Source organism: Numida meleagris, chromosome 1 (assembly GCF_002078875.1).
Source record: "Numida meleagris isolate 19003 breed g44 Domestic line chromosome 1, NumMel1.0, whole genome shotgun sequence".
In the NCBI taxonomy this organism is placed as follows: Eukaryota; Metazoa; Chordata; class Aves; order Galliformes; family Numididae; genus Numida; species Numida meleagris.
Genome location: NC_034409.1, coordinates 171,538,707 through 171,556,567, shown reverse-complemented (window position 1 = coordinate 171,556,567; position 17,861 = coordinate 171,538,707). Strand labels below are relative to the sequence as shown.

The window sequence follows — 17,861 nt, the reverse complement described above, 5'->3', positions numbered from 1 at the left end:
GGTGGCCATAGTGGGATGATCTGTCATATGGCTAGTGTGTCATAACAACAGTTCTCCACAGATCAAAGGTATGTGATGATGTTTTCCAGGCACAGGTTGCAAGATGAATAGGCTTCAGGACTACTAGAATTCTAATTTGGCAGTTGTATTAGAATCTGTACAAACTGAGTGTCATTGTCACCAGGGTAAGTACATTATGAATTCTCAGTTGGAGATATTTTGCATCATTCAGCTGTAAGTTTTCAATAACTATCAGAAACATTCAGTTAGGGATTAAATGGACATTACTTACATTTTATTATATTACTTGTTCCATAGGCACTAGAATTTGAGCTTTAGTTATGCCCCACCTCCTTGCTCCTGTTTCTTTATTCATAACATCTCATTATTTATTTTGTCCTCATTTTAGTTGTTTGATCCATAATCTCATTATCAGAGAAAGTTATGAATATAAACTGGAGGACAAGCCAGCCTTTTTTCCTTCTCTGTCACATTCCAAGTGAAGAAAATAGTTAAAGAAAAAAAAAATCATAAGGGAACCGAATTATTCTATCTTTCCCTACAATTTGCTTGCTTTCCTTATTGATTTCTTAAGAAAACTGGTTGGGTTCCACCAAAGTTTCATACAGGGTAAGTAAGCTACGGTTGACCTCTTGTAATACTAAAGGCAACAGAATCCCATCCTCAGAGTCTCAGATTTTACCTGTTTGCCCTTACATAGATGGATTGTGAAATGTCATAGTACATCCATAGTACATCTTCTCTGGAAGGGTAGTCAGGTGCTGGAATGGGCTGCCCAGTGAGGTGGTTGACTCACCATCCCTGGAGGTGCTCAGGAAATGTTTAGATGTTTTATTGAGGGACATGGTTTAGTGGGAAATATTGGTGGTAGGTGGATGGTTGGACTGGATGACCTTGGAGGTCTTTTCCAACCTTGGTGATTCCATGATTCTACGATCCAGAGTATCTAGAGAGTGTAAGTATTTCTTACACTAGTCTTTTAGGAAGAGATGTGCCCTCAGAATCAGCAATTTAGGGCCAAATGATATCTCCAAAGATATCTCAAGAGGTTTCTCAAGTTCTGTGTCTAGAATCAAACCATGTCTTCTTGCACCTACAGCAAAAAAAGTGGGACTAAACTGCCTGAGTGGAGCTGCCCTTTACCATTTTATCTGCCCTTAAATATCAAGTCTATCTTCTAGTTCTAATGAAGGAAAATTGATGTCCCATAGAACCTATGCCTAGTCTGCAAAGGCCGGGAAGAAGTCTGAGTCTCCTCAAACCCTCTGAAGAGTCATTAGAAGGTTTTATTTTGGCAATCTAACTTTTCCCTAGGGAGTCTAATGGGACCAATCTCTTACCATATATCAGAATCTCTGATGAGTGTCTAAAATGATGTGGTGTAAATTGCGTGGTCTCGGCTCTGTATTTCAGAGGTAACTTTGAGACTATACCACACTTCTGATTCTTTTGAAATGCCACCAGGTATCCCTACTTGTCTCTAGCATCTGTTGAAGAGAATCATTGTTGTGGCTCCTGTGTTGTGGTAGATGTCTTCCAGAAGCAGGACATCTCAGATGACAGTAGATATTTATTTCACTGTAGGCAACTGAATCAAACTCTCTTCTCTAACCACCTGGTGTGAAGCCATCACATTTCCAGTATTTCAAATAATGCCTAATATTTGTAAAACTTGTTTCATAAGTCCATGCTAAAATAGCACAAGTCTTATCTATGCATGGGAAATATTGATGTTTTAACATTATTTTTGTTCTGAAATAAAGCATAAACATCCTTATGAAAAGGACCATATAAAATAGTACACAGTATGGAAGATACATTAACCAAAAACGAGAAGAAGGTTCCCTTAAAAAATCTTAGTCTGTTGAACTGTATATGCTTGTATTTGTTTGATTGTGATTCTGTGACTCAGCGATGGGTTTTTATTTTTGTTCAGTTCAGATCACATCAGCATTCACTGCCTTTCTTTTCCACCATGTTAAGTACTCTGGACCCCCTGACAACTATTTTGGTCTCTTTCTGTAACATCTGCTGAACCTAATGTGCAAAATTCTACTTGAAAATGTTAATTTGACCATACATATTTTGTCCTTATTAAATCCTTAAGTTAACATGTAGAGTGATTACTCTGAGAAAACTAAGTAAATTTGTGAAGGTCTTGATGGGCATGAAATAATAGAGAGAATGGAGGGGAAAAAACGTAGTTACACTGTCAGATGACTTTGAGCAGTACACAATAAAATGTTCATTTATCTGCTGAAAATAATAAATAATAGACTAGTTAAATACTCCAGCAAAGAGTGTTCAAACAATTCAATCGTGGATAATAGAATTTATTCATACTTTGTCCTCCGAGAAAGAAAAACACCTTCTTCCTGTATCTGTAATTTTCTTAAATTCAAGCAATGAACTACACTTGCCTTTCACATCGATATAATTATTTAGTAGCCTTCAGGACAGCTAATGTCTCTCTAGTTAGCCATCATGCCATGTGAAATGGTTGAATTTAGAAGAAATGTTGCAAGACTTTCACATGAGACTTTCACATGTACATGAGACATGAGACAATGTTAGTTATGTAGAGCCTGGTAAAACTAGCTGGGAACATGTGCTTGAAGAACTGCTTCCCAAAACTACTTATATCAAGCCTTTTTTTCCTTACCCAACAGTGGTTACAAATCCTTGTCCCATTGTTTTCATTCATCAGAAAACCTCTCCTGCAGTTAGAGCAACAAGTTGTTCCTCTCCTCCATCTAATAACAGACATTTTAGGATTTTTTTTCTTAGGCTAATGTACAACTTTGCCATCCTAAACAGTAGAAACTATGTGTTCAGAAATCAAAAACATATCCACAGAAGTCAGTAGCTGGCATTTTGTCTCAAAGATCTCAGAGACTAAATCCCTGCTGTAATTTATCCCATTGGCTTTGGAGTGACCAAGTAGGTAGTGTTCCACTGCATGTGTTGCTTCCAAAGCCAAGGAAAGATTTATGCCAGTCTGAACTTCAAGTCATGCTCTTTCACTAGTGAAAACTGAAATACAAAACTGAGGTCATATGACAAGTGAAAAAAAAAGATAGAGATTTGTAATAACCTAAAAGAAATTTCATACATCACTGCAGACAAAGAAAACTGAAAATAAGAAATTGGAGCTTTATTTCTTTTTAATAATGTCAGTCAAAAAAATGTTCCATTCAGTAGTCTGAACACACCACGGATAGGACAGATTTACCACTTCACTTCACTGAATAACAATTTGAAAGCTCAGCAAAATCTCTGTAAGAGGAGATGGTGAAGCTTACACTTCCTGTCAACAAAATACTCCAGACAAATAATGTGTTTTAATAAAGTAGCTACATGATCCTTGAACTGGAATATCTTAACAAGACAAAAGGTTTTAAAGAAAAGATAAAAGGAATTTGTAAGGCATCAGTGATACTAAATGGACTTATATCTATTTTTGCTGTCACGTAAAAAAGAACAGGGACAAAGCAGGGTGGTACAGATAGTCTTGTAGACTAAAGTGGATGAGAGCAACACTGTTGTGCTTTGCATTGTTTTTTGTTGTTTTTTTTTCGGTTTGGTTTGATTTGGTTTTCCTTGGGAATGTGCAAAACCTTGAGTAAGAATATGGCCTCAACCTATGAAAATACACTTTATTTCATAATAATTCATCATGAACAAATATTTACTGAAGTAATACAGAGACATTTCCATGTTGGTATTCTTAAAGTTATGCTGGATTTTGCTTACTTTCACACTCACTAATACTTACTGACTAGGTGAGGTACTGAATAATACTTATGTTTTCAGTTTGAACAAAAGATCTTATAAAGAGGAAGGTAGCTAATATACAACAATGACAAAAGCAATCTATATTGGATTTCCGGATTTTTTTTTAATTTTACAAACATTTTCTTTAAAAAGGCAAATATCTTAATGTTTCTGAATTACTAGTATTATGACAGAGCAGAATGAATGTCATTTCCCTTATATGCACTCATTCATTTCTCTATTTTTACATTGTCTTTACTGCTCACGTTATACAAACATGCTCTGCAGAAATGCAGAATGACTAGTATAAGACAAAAACAGAGAATAAGCTTTATATCAGCTGCAGGTTACAAGGAAAAATAACAGTGAACGTAGGAACACAGTTCTAAAAAGACTGAAAATTAAAAAGGACAGCCATTTCAACAATTTTTATGTATACCTCATTTAACATACTGTGCAAATCTTCTGAAATAGAAGGTCAAAACTATGCTTAATGCACAGAGAAATACATGGAAATACTATGGCAAGAAATTGGTACCTGTGACAATAAAAATACACTACTAACAACAGATTATTTTTTTCTTGAGATTTTGAGTTGCTCTTTCAAAAACTGTAAGTTACCTTGCAGAACTTCCCCAGCCTTTGCTGAATGCTTGAAACTATATCCACCATTCAGAGAGCCATTGGTGCTGCAAAAAAAGTAGTCTGAGGGACCTATCTGACAATGTCGTGTTCTTCTTAAATGTAAATAAAATGTTAGATAGCACAATAAAGTCTTCTGCTGTACCAATGAGAACCAGAGCCTGCCTCTTTGAACAACAAAGGAAGTTTTAAAATATCTCCCAAGAGATAAAGATGGAATAAATTTTGATTAATATTTAACTTCTGTTTTTCATGTGTTTTTAATTCATAGTAATGTAAGTTTGAGTGTCTGAAGCCAGCAGAGCTACCCCAGTGTGAGACCAGCTTGAGTTTTGTTGTTAACATATTTTAACACTTATTTTCTCATTTCTTTTATTTGGTTTCAATAATTTTCTTTTGCATGACAGAACTTAAAGCAACTACTTATATGTGGCTGCTTTAATGCAGTAAAGTGCATTTGACTTTCAGATGTTCAAGGACATCTTATCAACACCATCCGATCCATTGAAGTACATTGTCACGGTATTATCTAAGGGTCTGTGTCCGTGACAAGGGGGACAGGCCCGAAAGAAAAAAAACGAGAAAAAGAGAAAGAAAAAAAAATTGTCGGCGGGTAGGGGCCAGCCCCGGGCAGTCCGGCGGCTAAAGCGGCAGGGAAGCTGCGGACCCGCACCCTGGGGAAACAAAGGGAAGAGGGGAAAGGCAGGGGACTCGTAGGCGGATCTAACACAAAAACAGCGGCACCAATCTGAGGAGGAACAACTAATTTTACTAAATATATCAAAATGAGGCTAGTAGAATTATAATAGAGGGTTTACAGGCTGAAAATCTTACACAGTAAACTGTGGGAGGACCATGTGCTTTCTCCGCCAGGCAGGAAGGAACAGACCCCGCGTCTCCCAGGCGGCTTCACCACCCCCTCCAACACAAAGACCACTGGGGAGTGCACCTCCTCCCCTCCCCCTCGGAGAGCCACACCAAAAAAAGGCAGTTTGCAGTAACCAGGGAATTAACTCTTTAACTGCCCGTACCTTACATGATGTAATGATGTGGAATACCGACAATAAAAATCACAAAACCATAACATACATGTATACACATTCTTAAAATCATAGAATCAGAGAATGGCTTAGATTGGAAAGGACCTTAAAGATTATCCAGTTCCAGTCCCACTGCTGTGGACTTGTTGCCACTCAGCAGATTAGGCTGCCCAGGGCTACATCCAACCTGGCCTTGAGTGCCTCTAGGGATGGGATATTCACAGCTTCTCTGGGCAGCCTGTGCCAGTGGCACACCTCTGAGTTAAGATTCTTTTCCTAACATCTAACCTAAATTTCCCCTCTTTTAGTTTAAAGCCATTCCCCCATGTCCAGTCACTATCAAATCACGTAGAAAGCTCCTTCCCTTCCTGCTTATAAGCTCCCTTCAAGAACTGGAAGGCTGCGATGAGGTCTCCCTGGATCCTTCTTAACTCCAAGCTAAACAAGCCCAACTCCTTCAACCTGTCTTCACAGGAGAGGTTCTCCAGCCCTCCAGGCATCTTTGTGGCCCTCCTCTGGATCTTGCAACAGTCGCACATGCCTCCTGTGCTGGGGGCCCCAGACCTGTAGAGGGGATAAATCCCCTCCCTCTCCCTGCTTGTCAACCCTCTTTTGATGCAGCCCAGGATACTGTAGGCCTTCCAGGCTGCAAGAGCACAATGCTGGCTCATGTCCAGCTTTTTGTCCCCCATTTGTATGAGAGAGCTGAAGATGAGAGATGAAGATGGGTCACTTTAAACTTTCATAGACCTGATTATTCCCAGCAGTAATTTATGTACTCAGGAGACATGGTGAGATTAAGTGGGAAAATTCATCTCAAAGGTTATCATCCTAAAAATAACCTTTGAAATACTGAGCACTTTTAACAATAGAGAAAATTGTCACTGCTGTTGCCACAAAGCAGCAACAGTGGTCTTTTTGAAAGCTAAAGATAGCAGCACCTACTGTGGTAGGAATTTGTCAGAGGTCCCAGCCTTGGAAAGAAGAAGCCCCAGAGGTGGCCACAGGCAGCATTAGTAACACTGGTTGCAATATATGTATATATTTAACAGCCTTTATAAAAGTTCTTGCTTAAAAGCAGAACTCTTAAAAGGGTCAATTTAACATGAAAATAGCAGAAAGAGGTCACAGTGCTCCTGGAGAAAGGAAGAATAAAGCAGGGTTTCTTTTTTAAAAAACGAGAAAGAAAGAAAATTGCATTAGACACTCTGTCAGAGAAAAAGTCCACAGGATAGCCTCGAGCACTAGCAGACCTGACAGACAGCAATGGGTGAGGTGTGTGGGTGGGTGATCTTCATGTCATACTGGTGACCACCAGAGAGGCTAATAAGACCAGGTGAAGAGAGAGAAAGGGGAAAAAGAATAAAAACCAGGCATCCTTTCTAATGCTGTGAGTTAGCAAAGGAGAAAGGCACTGCTGGAGGCACATCATACATTATGCAAGCAGTCACAGCTGTCCAGCTCATCCAGATCCTCAGTATGGTTAACACCAGTGTAACTAACTGATGCCAAATGTATAATGAGTGAGTGGGGGATGGGAACAGCCTTAGTCACTGTGAAACCTTGAGTTTTCTACACAGTGAAAGCAGATAACCAGAGAAGAACCTCCACGAACTCCATAAGGAGAAAACCTGCTGCCTGGGACTCTCACCAGGAGCTCAGTGTTGCTGTTCCCTAATGCTTTGTGTCACTGGTGTGAGCTCTGTGATGCACTGAGAGCTACAGAGGGCCAAAAGTGGGAATGGTGGTGGAAAATGGAGTTAAGATGTTTCTGAAGGAAATCACGAGGTGCAAATGATTGAAATGTGCACAATGAAGCAAGTGTATTACCCAAAGATCCTGTAAGGTAGTCTGTAGCCACTTCTGCTCCCTCTTGATGGCTGAGGGGCTGTATCACACTGCATGGCCCACTGGACTGCCCCTCCACTTCCCAATTCCTCCTCCAGCCTAGGCTCATAAGTCCTCTCCCATGGTGGAAGGAAATAGAATCACAGAATCATAGAATCCTTAGAGTAAGAAGCGACCTTTAAAGGCCATCTAGTCCACCTCCCCTGCAATGAACAGGGACATGCACAGCTAGATCAGGTTGCCCAGGGCCTGATCCACCTTGCCTTGAAAATCTCCAGGGGTGGGGCATCAGCAACGTCTCTAGGCAACCTGTTCTACTCCCTCACCACTCTCACTCTAAAAGACTTTTTCCTTATGTCCAATCTAAATCTCCTCTCTTTTAGTTTGAAACCATTTCCCCTTGTCCTGTCACCACAGACCCTGCTAAAGAGTCTGTCCCCTCCTTTCCTGTAGCTCCCCTTCAGATACCGAAAGGCCATTCTCAGGTCACCTTGGAGCCTTGTCCATGCTGAAGAGCCCCAGCTCTTTCAGTCTGTCCTCATAGGAGAGGTGTTCCATTCTGTGGATCATTTTTGTGACTCTCCTCTGGATGCGCTCCAACAGGTCCATGTCTCTCCTGTGCTGAGGACTCCACATCTGGATGCAGTACTCCAGGTGAGGCCTCACTTGCTCAGAGCAGAGGGGCAGGATCACCTCCCTTGACCTACTAGCCATGCTTCTTTTGATGCAGCCCGGGATACGGTTGGCTTTCTGGGCTACAAGGGCATATTGCTGGCTCAAGTCCAGCTTCCCAACCACCAGTACCCCCAGGTCTTTTTTGGCAAGGCTGTGCTTAATCCTTTCATCCCCCAGCTTGTATTAGTAGTGAGGGTTGCCTTGACCCAGGTGCAAGATCTTGCATTTGGATTTGTTGAAACTTGCTGAAGTTCACCTGGGACCACTGTTCAGGCCTGTTTAGGTCCCTCTGGATGGCATCCTGTCCCTCTGGTGTGTCGACCATGCTGCACAACTTGGTGTCATCAGCAAGCTTGCTGAGGGTGCACTCGACTCCACTGTCAGTGTCACTGATGAAGATAATAAAGAGTATCAGTCCCAGCGCTGACCCCTGTGAGACACCACTCATCACTGATCTCCATCTTGACACTGAGCCATTGACCACCACTCTGTGGAGTCGATCCCACAGCCGGTTCTTCATCCATTGAACAGTTCCACATGCCCCACCAGGGTCTTTCGCTGGCTCCTGGAGCAGCTTCCACACTTGCTGCCTCTCCTCATCCTGCCTCCCAAAAACATGGCTGATATTCCTGTGTCCCTGTGCACCCAGCGTTGCCCTAACAGTAGGGCAGCACCGCTAAGTTACAGAAGGGCTTGAGAGGTCGTACTGGTATTACAAAAGGTGATGCTTTCAACACACATAAGTCTGCTTCAGTATCAATACAAACAGAATCTCACCAAGGTAAACAGAAACTCACTAGCAAGTGTTCACCTTATCTGCAACTGCTGATAGAGCTCAAGACCACCACCTTCTATGTTATCTTCTTCTTCCATATAAATGCTGAAAATCAGCATTTATATGCATCATGACACACACATTCTGTTTGCAAAACATGCTATAGGTTAAGAACTTAGTTTTCCGTAGCTCTACTCACATGAAACAGCACCAATCAAATATATAAGTGGGACAGCTTGGGAAGAAATGGCCACAGGAGCATCTCTGCCATTACCTACTTTCTCCTTTAAATGTGCTCCTTCTAGTAGCTTCCTAATCTAAAATTTTTCTAAATTTTTCTGTTCCATTGTCTTTCTCAGCAGATTCCCAGACTCCTACACTGGCAAAATAACCTGTCAGATGACAACAAACCATTTCAAAGACGTATGAAAAAAGGGAAAATTGTTTCCATCCCCTTGAATGAATTGCCTTTATAGATCTGATTTCTACAGTGATCGAAGTGGACTTGGTGCCTCAGAGCAAAGCAAACACATATGCTTAGGATAGCTTTTAAACTACTTGGCATCAAATCACCTCTTTCCACCCAGAGAATATTTTTCAGCCTTAAGGGCTTCTGATGTGTTTGAAGCACTGGCTTTCAGACTCCACGTTTCTCTTTGAGATACAGTTGGTGGTGTGGTGCTACGTGTGACCTCAGACATCTGGACTCGCTGTCAGCCAGAACCTTCGGTGTTTGCAGCACCATACTGAGGCTCTTTCACATCAGATGGAGAGAAAAATATTCCCAGATATTGGCTCCCTCCCAGAAACTGTACTTCCCTTCGATCACACCTCATGTGAAGCTCTATATGAACTGAAAATAGAGATAGGTTATTGGCTTATTTTACACAGCCTGTCTGTTGGCTTTATTGTTACAGACGACAGCTCCAGCCTGGAGGAGGCATGACTGCATGTTGCTTTCTGCATATATACTATTTTGCCCGCTGTTTCAATTTGATTTTGTATTTTCTCATTGAAGAATATAAGACAAATAAAAACTATCTCACTTCCATAGCAAAATGTATATTCCAGTTGCAGGTACTCCTGCAAAAAAAGATAAAATTGTGCACATAGGAAAACAAAGAAAATGCAATCTTCATGTATAGTTACAATCAAGTACAGTATTTGAAGTAAAATCTGTGGACTTCTTCTGAACACAGTTGCTGGAGAAAGAAGCCGCAAATTGGTGTTAACACTGAACAGAATTGATGAGGTTACTCTACAAAATGTCCACATCAGAAAGTTGCATGCAGGTCCTGTGGCTTTTGAAGACATTGTTGAAGAAGTGAGATGTAGTTAAGCATTTGTCAAATAAACATCTGGGATAAAGTTTTCTAATGCCAGCTGAATTTAATCAAGCTCAGAGCAATGTCCCAAGTTAGGCAGCTTGCTAGTAAGCTCTCTAAAGGTGCTGCTGAAACCGATGATCCCAATGAGAATGGCTGTAAAAGTTAAATAGGTATCAGTCATAAATCATGTACTCAGGTGGAAGCAAACCATGAAACTTGCAGTATTTTGTTCACCATACTGTGAGGAGAGAGCATGCTTTTCTCCTGCTGGAGGTCAGCTGTGGCAGATCCAAGTGTGGCACCCACCTCTCTCCACTGAACCTGATGGAAATCTGGGGCAGCAGCAAAGTCACTAGTCACACAAGTCACAAATCTGAAACACCACAAGAAGTTTCAAATCTGTCTTATACACCCTGATGAATGCTGTAAGGCCTTCCAGGTAGATGAACAAAAGTCAGCATCCTGAGCAGATAAAAGTAGCTCTGTAACCCAGCAGATGCAGACTGACATTGCTAGTAACAGACCAGAGGCTTCACACTGACTCTCAGAAGACTTTGGAGTTGTCAGGCTTTGGCTGGGTTTGTCTTGGGCTGCTGGCAGCTTTGCTTTGGCTTGTTTAGCTGTTAGCAGCAATTTCATAATGACAAGGTGGCCATTGCTTAATTTGTTTTATTGTCGTTTAGCTTTGGATAATCATCTGGAATAACTATAATTTTTGAATAGATAGCATTAACAAGCTGTTTTGTGTGTAAATAAATACTCGATGCTAGCAAAATGATGTGATGAATAGGAATGGTATCTCAGCAGAGGTTTCAACAGGGAACGACAGAGTGTGAAGTATTGAGGAGTACTGGCAGTGGAAGTGCACAACATGATACTGGAGACCCCAGAACTGTAAACAGCTCATCACTGGTCAACTTACCAATAGTGAAAGAAGTGTCATCCTGTGAACAGGGAGCAAAGCGTACGGTGTGATGGAAGATATATAGCAATAGCCCCATGTGTGGAGCAAGGCAGTATCATACTCCTCTTGGCAAATGAGCTGGTATGCCAATGACCTGCAACATTGATGCACAGAAGCTTTGTAGTTTGGGAAAAAGTGGAAGGTGATGCATAAAAGTGGAAAAAAGGTGGGGGTATCAGGAAGTGAGTGAAAAGCAATTATACCTTTATTGTTACTGAAGTACTTTTTATAATGCTACACCTTTCTGTGATGTTTTTTGTTTGTTTGTTTTTCCCTGCAATAATTAGATTGTGACTAAAAATAATTCATTGATTAGATAGTTAAGATTTAAATTATACTGGCAATAAATTCTTGGCTTTGTTTGAAAGTTGCATTTATTTCTGCGCATAGCAAGATTTTGGGTGCATGGTGGCTGTATTCATTGTAGGACTGGAGCTGGTACTTAGTTGCTGGCATGTGAAGAATCAGATCAGGAACATAAGAAGGACTGTGGGGGAGAGTTTGAACCCACAGAGGTGCAAATCTAGGAGATTTCAAAAAACAAACCAATGAAAAATGTGAGATTAGAAAGGAGATGTCAAGAAACAAAGGAGTTTGAAGAACAATGGCTTCATGGAACTTGAAGAAGGAAAAAAAGCCTTTCCTACAAAAAAAGAGCTTGTCCTACAAAAAGGCTGTCAGGAAGTAGCTTTGGTAATTACTTTCTAGTGTCCCACAAAGCTGAAAACAGTGTTGGTCAATGTAGAATGATTTGGTCAAGAAAGGAAATTAAAATTTAATTAAGAAAAAGAAGAACTATGGAGCATGAATATAATAAGACTTGGACTGTCCTGCTCATTTCCTGCTTAGGGACTGTACTGTGATTCATGCAGACAGTTGGACTGTGGTTTAGAGAAAATTGCAAGGGCCCGTAATCAACACACTCACTAGCTCTAGCTTGCTCCAGGAAGTGAGACTAGAAATGGGATCTTTCCCACCCCAGGGGATAGTTGTAACCCTGGATTATTGGCTGTTCTTGAAAAACTCTCTTCCTACTTCTCTCTGATTCTTTTTTTTGTTTGTTTTAGGAATTTTTTGGTCTTTTTCAGAAAAGAATTGGATTTGAAACTTTCAGAAAGTTTGTACTTTTCCAGCTTTACTGAAATCTAGTGCCAATTTCAATTTTCTGCCTCAGGTTGACTAATTCACACTGGGGAGAAGAAATGAAGAAATGGGACATTATGATGAGAAGAGTATGATACTGTGGAAGAGTTTTAATTTCTGAGTCCAAGGACTTAATGTCAGAAGTACCTTGGCTATAAGGCCATAAGTAGCAGTTCTTTCCAACAGAGATCACCTCAGGATAGGAAACCCTCCCTGTGGAACCAGAAGGAGAAGTTGCTGCCATTTGGGCTAATCACATGACATTGTTAGCACATATGAAAAGCTCCTACTGTTCAGGTGTAGAGCTGCTCTAGCAGCCAGTGAAGACTTTGATTTGGGCCTACATTTTTTTATCTTGCTTTTCTCATATTTCAGTGATTGTAACAAAGACCCAATGCTATTGATATATACACACTAGTGTAATTTGGCTGCTGTCAGAAGAGATAGTGTCAATGACACTGTCAAATATTTTTTGTCATGTACTTTAGCACAAGCTTCATGACTATTTCTCTGATGGCAGTATCACTTAGAAGTAAGAAGAATACACAGGAGAATGACAAGAAAAGTAATCTCGGGCAAGGATAAGTGGTTTTAAAAATGTTTTTCAGGTAATGTACATTCAGAGGGATTATTCTGTGCTACAAACAATGTACTTGCAAGCACACTGCGATGATTGCTCTTGCTATGAACTGCATCTATGCTGTGTGCTCTTCTTTGGCAGTAGCAGAGGGATTTATGAGAACATGGGTAATTACCACTTACCTCCATGGGTGTCCACTATCAACAATTCCAGTTTCACTCATGTGAGCTATCCACAGTCTGTCATGTGGAATGTAATAGAGCAAATCTCATTGCCTTTTTATAAGTTTTTTACTTTGTGTGACAGCAGATGTCTAAGGTTTTAAATGTGTGCTGTGAAAACAAAAAATTAAAACAGGTTGGATGAGATCAAAAGAGGCTACAGGATGAAGTATCTTTGTTTCCTTTCATGTGTATTTATATATATAATTTATATATATTAAGTATTTTAGATATATTTCATAAACATTGAATTAATACGATATTGCTGTCCAGTAGGGATATTAAATTGCCAGTAACAAATCCTTGAATGCCTGAGTACCAAAGCATATAGAAGTAATTATGATTTACTTGACAGTTATTGCTGTCGTGAATGTAAAATAATATACGTTATTGTGGAGATTAATATACAAAACGTATTAAGAAAAGGGGGAAAAAAGGGAAAGGTTTAGAACTCTGAAAATTCACAGGGTGATACCAAGATACATTAGAGAACTGAAGGAGGGAATCCCTGTAGGTGGAAGCCATCAGCTTAGTTCCCTATTGTGGTGGAAGTCCAGGCTCTGAACCCATGAGCTCAACTGCACCAGAGAATGAAGTCCCAGCATAATTTCTACAAAGATTTATCAGCCTGGATACTCAGAAGTCATGGTCTCAAGCCCAGCTTACAGACTGTGGATTCATAACTTGACTCTTCAGCAGGGCATATTAGCTCAGGCATAGCACCACACTTCTGGACCAGCTCTGAGCACAGGCAAAATAATCTCAAGACTTTCACAGTCACAGTCAAAATACAACCTTGTAATAATAAGTTCTCATGTGGCAGCTGCTCATAAAGTCCTTGGTGGATACCAAGAGACAAGAGACATTAAGAGCCTCTGCTTTAAGGATGACATGACTTTGGTAAAACCTTTTTGAATGTTAAAGTAACTAATAATATTGTTTTCTATACCTCTGGAAATCCACTCCAGCAACAAGAACTGCATTTTTCCATATTTTCTTTCTGTGAAAGAATAGGAAACTAATTTCCATCATCCTCAGAGCAGAGCCTGTGTAAATGAATTTCTTAGGACTGTTAGAAGGATAGGCTCAGGAAACACTGATATTTTCACGCCATGACACTATCCACTCCCAAAAGTAAGTTCAATAACAGTTTAGAAAAGCTTTCAGTGTAACTCTCGTAATCCTTTTGTTCTTTTGTTTATTATGAGGTTAAAAACAATAGTTGCTACACTACAAATAAGGTCTTGTCACATATATATAATTTTGGATCATGGCAAATGTTTTACATGGTATAATCTCTCATTCTCACTTGGACCTGAGTCTTGTATGCAATTAACTGAAAAAGCTGCATTAATCTCTTTCTCTTCCTTCTTCTTCCTCAGTTGCTGCATCTTTGTTCTTCACTAGCTGTAAAAAAATGCACTTGTATCAAAAGGCGCTTGCTTATCTCATCTTCCTTCTGGAGAATAAAATATTTTAGTTCTCATTCATTATTAACTATTTTAATCTCATCAGCTGTCATTCAAGAAGTTTTTAGATGAAGAACCAGAAATATGAGTCACTGTGATCGTTTTTATCCAAAATATGTCCAGTTCTACATACAATTTCCCAATAAGATTATAAAGTTATTGCTGCCTTCACCTCTATCTTTATTTTCTTGAGATGGTACAGATATGTATTACCTCTGGAGGAGCAGTCATTTTGTACAAGTATGCAATCTATTCTAGTGTTGGAATGGATCAAATCATTTCACACTTTTACATAAAAATGAGGGAGGGAATAAAACAATCTCTAATGGCCATAACTGCTTTCTTAAATCTGTTATCTTCTTCGCCAGTGTAGGCCAATGTAATGAGACACTCTTGCACAGTTCTACAAAGAGGTCTTGTTGATACAGCCACACTACTAAATCAAGAGCGGACCTTGCAGAAAGACTTCTGAGTGCCCACACCTGAAAACTGCTGTTTTATTCCCTGTTCTTCATTTGGACCACTCCAAGTAACACTTGGAGATAGGAAAAGGGGGAACCGTTTCAAACCAAAAGAAAAGAGATTTAGGAAGATTGGAGATTTAGATACGAGGAAGAAATTCTTCACTGTGAAGACGGTGAGGCACTGGCACAGGCTGCCCACAGAAGCTGTGGATGCCCCATCCTTGGAGGTGTTCAGTGCCAGGCTGGATCGGATGCTGGGCAGCCTGATCTCATGGGTGGCAACCCTGCCCATGACAAGGGGTTGGAACTGGTTGATCACTAAGGTGTCTTCCAACTCAAACCATACTGTGATTCTATGAAGACCAGTGCTCACTTACAAATGAGGAGATACTTCAGTGCAGGGACAAATACAAAAATCATTATTAGTAAGACTGTACCAGAATTGGCTTTTTTAATCTCGCACAGTCCCAGGGATCCCAGAAGTCTCTTTGTTTTCATAAACCAGCATGAATGTGCCTCTCAGGCCATGCAACATGAGCCTCAGCTTCTTTTTAATAGGTTGCAACATGGAACTTACATTAATTCTCAACTTTGAGCTGAAAAAAGCAGCTCAAAGGAATAATTATACAGGAATTATAATGTTCTAGATCCCGAACCAGTTGCTATGACACTCATGACAGCATTGCATTCTGATGTACTATGATCTAAACCCTACCTGAAGAATAACTGCTAAACAATGTCAATGTGACCAGCCTGCTGTAGGTCAGGACAGCCCTGAATGTTGTAGAGGTCCTCTCCACTTTCTCCATCATTTGACCTTAGAATGACAGACTGTTCATTGGAAAGGATGCTTTTAATAGCATAGATGTATCTCTTCTGAGGTTCAGAAGCAGGGACACAGGGCCATCTGTTGATGTCCTCGTCTGTTGTTATTGATTTAATAAAGAGGGTTGAGAGCAACTCTTTATCTAAAGCAAGTACCTCATATTCATGTTTGGAAATCTAAATCTGCCTTAGTCCTGACATGAATGATATGCCCACATTGCCTCTAAACCCAGCACTCATGCAATTAATCTTTCCTGTACTACAGCTGGCTGTGTCAGTGAAACTCTGTTTTGTTTTTGAGGATAGTAAGATTGTCATTTTGAAAAAAAAATTATTGATGATGAAGGAGGAAAGTATGCTCCAAAACCCTGAAGAAGGTCAGAAAAAAACATATGCCAAGCACTCTAGGATTTAGTAGATAGCAGTATTGTGGATATGCTGTGGTTGTCTTCATAAAAATTCTGAGCCCATTCGGTGATTTTTTTTTTTTGCATATTCTCATCTACACCAGGTCAGGTTATTTTTAATTATGCACTTCTCCTTCAGCTTTCAAATGTAAAACTTCCATTTTCTATTAAGAAGTTCTTTTCAGTTAATCCTCTGTGTTAGAAAATGAAATTTCAATGTGGGCCAGCCACTACAGAGTCTGAGGGAAGCAATATCTAGGTTAACAGACAGTTTTAAACATGTTCTCTCAGGACTTTTCTCTTCCCCTTCAGCATTTTCAGCTTGTCTGCCTCTTCTTTCCTGCTTGTTTCTTCAGAACTCAGGCCAACTGTGATCTGCGTGAATAGGTAGACTGGTTGTATTAAAAGACGTCTTTTCATAGCAAGTGACAAGTTAGAATAATCTGTAAAAGATATGGGCTGGAGAATAACACCCAGAGTAATACTGGAGGTATGCTGGATAGACCAAGACACATTGCACAAGACTAAAAGTAGACATGCTAGCAAATAAGTAATTAGTTGCCTTTGCAGTATGTCTGTGTAATTTCAACAGCAATGACAAAAATGAAATCTTTCATCTTGTAACTGCAGTTGCTCCATACTTATTCATGTTATCAACCTAATAGATAAACTACTAGCGTGTACATGAAAGCTGGACTACCACTGTGTAGTCTGTCTGTGACTTAAATGTGCAGGGACAGATTTTCACAGTTGACAATCAATAAATGAATAAGATTTAAAAAAGCAAGCTTTCATAGAACAAAAAATGCATGCACATATTTTACGTTATAAAAGTTTTCATAAACAGCTCTTTGTTTTAAGACTTCCAGATCTCCATTTGCTAACATGCAAACCTACATCATAAAATCTCCAGTCCGGAGCCAGAGTTGCGTACTGCCTTTGATATCAGTGGCATCTATTTTCCTCCCAGCAGGAATGCTGGAGTTCACTGCCAATAGTTTAAAGGTAGGCTGATGATATCCAAACCAAAGGAGTGCGGAAAGAAGGCTTATTTTGTGCCTGAAAAGCATTAACAGGTCCAGTGAAAAAGAAATCCAAGTTACAATACCCTCAAGACTTTGAAATAACACTCATGACAACATTGGATTGTGTCCTAATGTGCTATGATCTATCTCTTATCTGAAGAACAGACATTTTGGATTCCATTGAGGCAATGTGTAGTACTTTGTATTGACATAATGACGAACCACAGCCCTACAGGACCGTGTATAGATCATCAGATTCACTTAGAACTTTAGAGTAAATTATCAACCACAGCACAAATAATAAAATCCCTTCAGTTCAATTATCTGGCCTAGCCTGAGAGATCAATGCCTTCAGTTCCTACTCCACATTTAAGTTCTTTGTGATGGATATAACAATAGAGGGTTTCCATCAAAATAATTTTGAAAAGGACTTATGAGTCATGTATCTGGGTCTTCATATTAAATCCATTTCATCAATGAACGTTAGACATGAGATTTCCTCAAAAAATTATTTACTTTAAATGCACTGAAGTGGTCAAGATGACAAGAAATAAATATTTTGTTTTAGGAACGGGAGCAGAAAACAGTGATTATTGTTTTGTAGATATAAAATTCTAAAATATGGTAATTTACCAGAAATTATTTTCTTTCACGTCATTC

General features: G+C 39.8%; 1 long non-coding RNA gene across 2 annotated transcripts in view; it reads right to left on the bottom strand.

Annotated features, from left to right (window-relative positions):
* Positions 10,975-17,861, bottom strand: part of LOC110393937 — a 34,496-nt gene continuing 27,609 nt past the window's right edge. For both annotated transcript variants that reach the window (XR_002435274.1, XR_002435273.1), the window contains exons 2-3: positions 12,973-13,122; positions 10,975-11,161 (exon numbers count right to left, since the gene is read on the bottom strand). This is a non-coding gene — a long non-coding RNA (uncharacterized LOC110393937). The remainder of the gene's footprint in view (positions 11,162-12,972; positions 13,123-17,861) is intronic.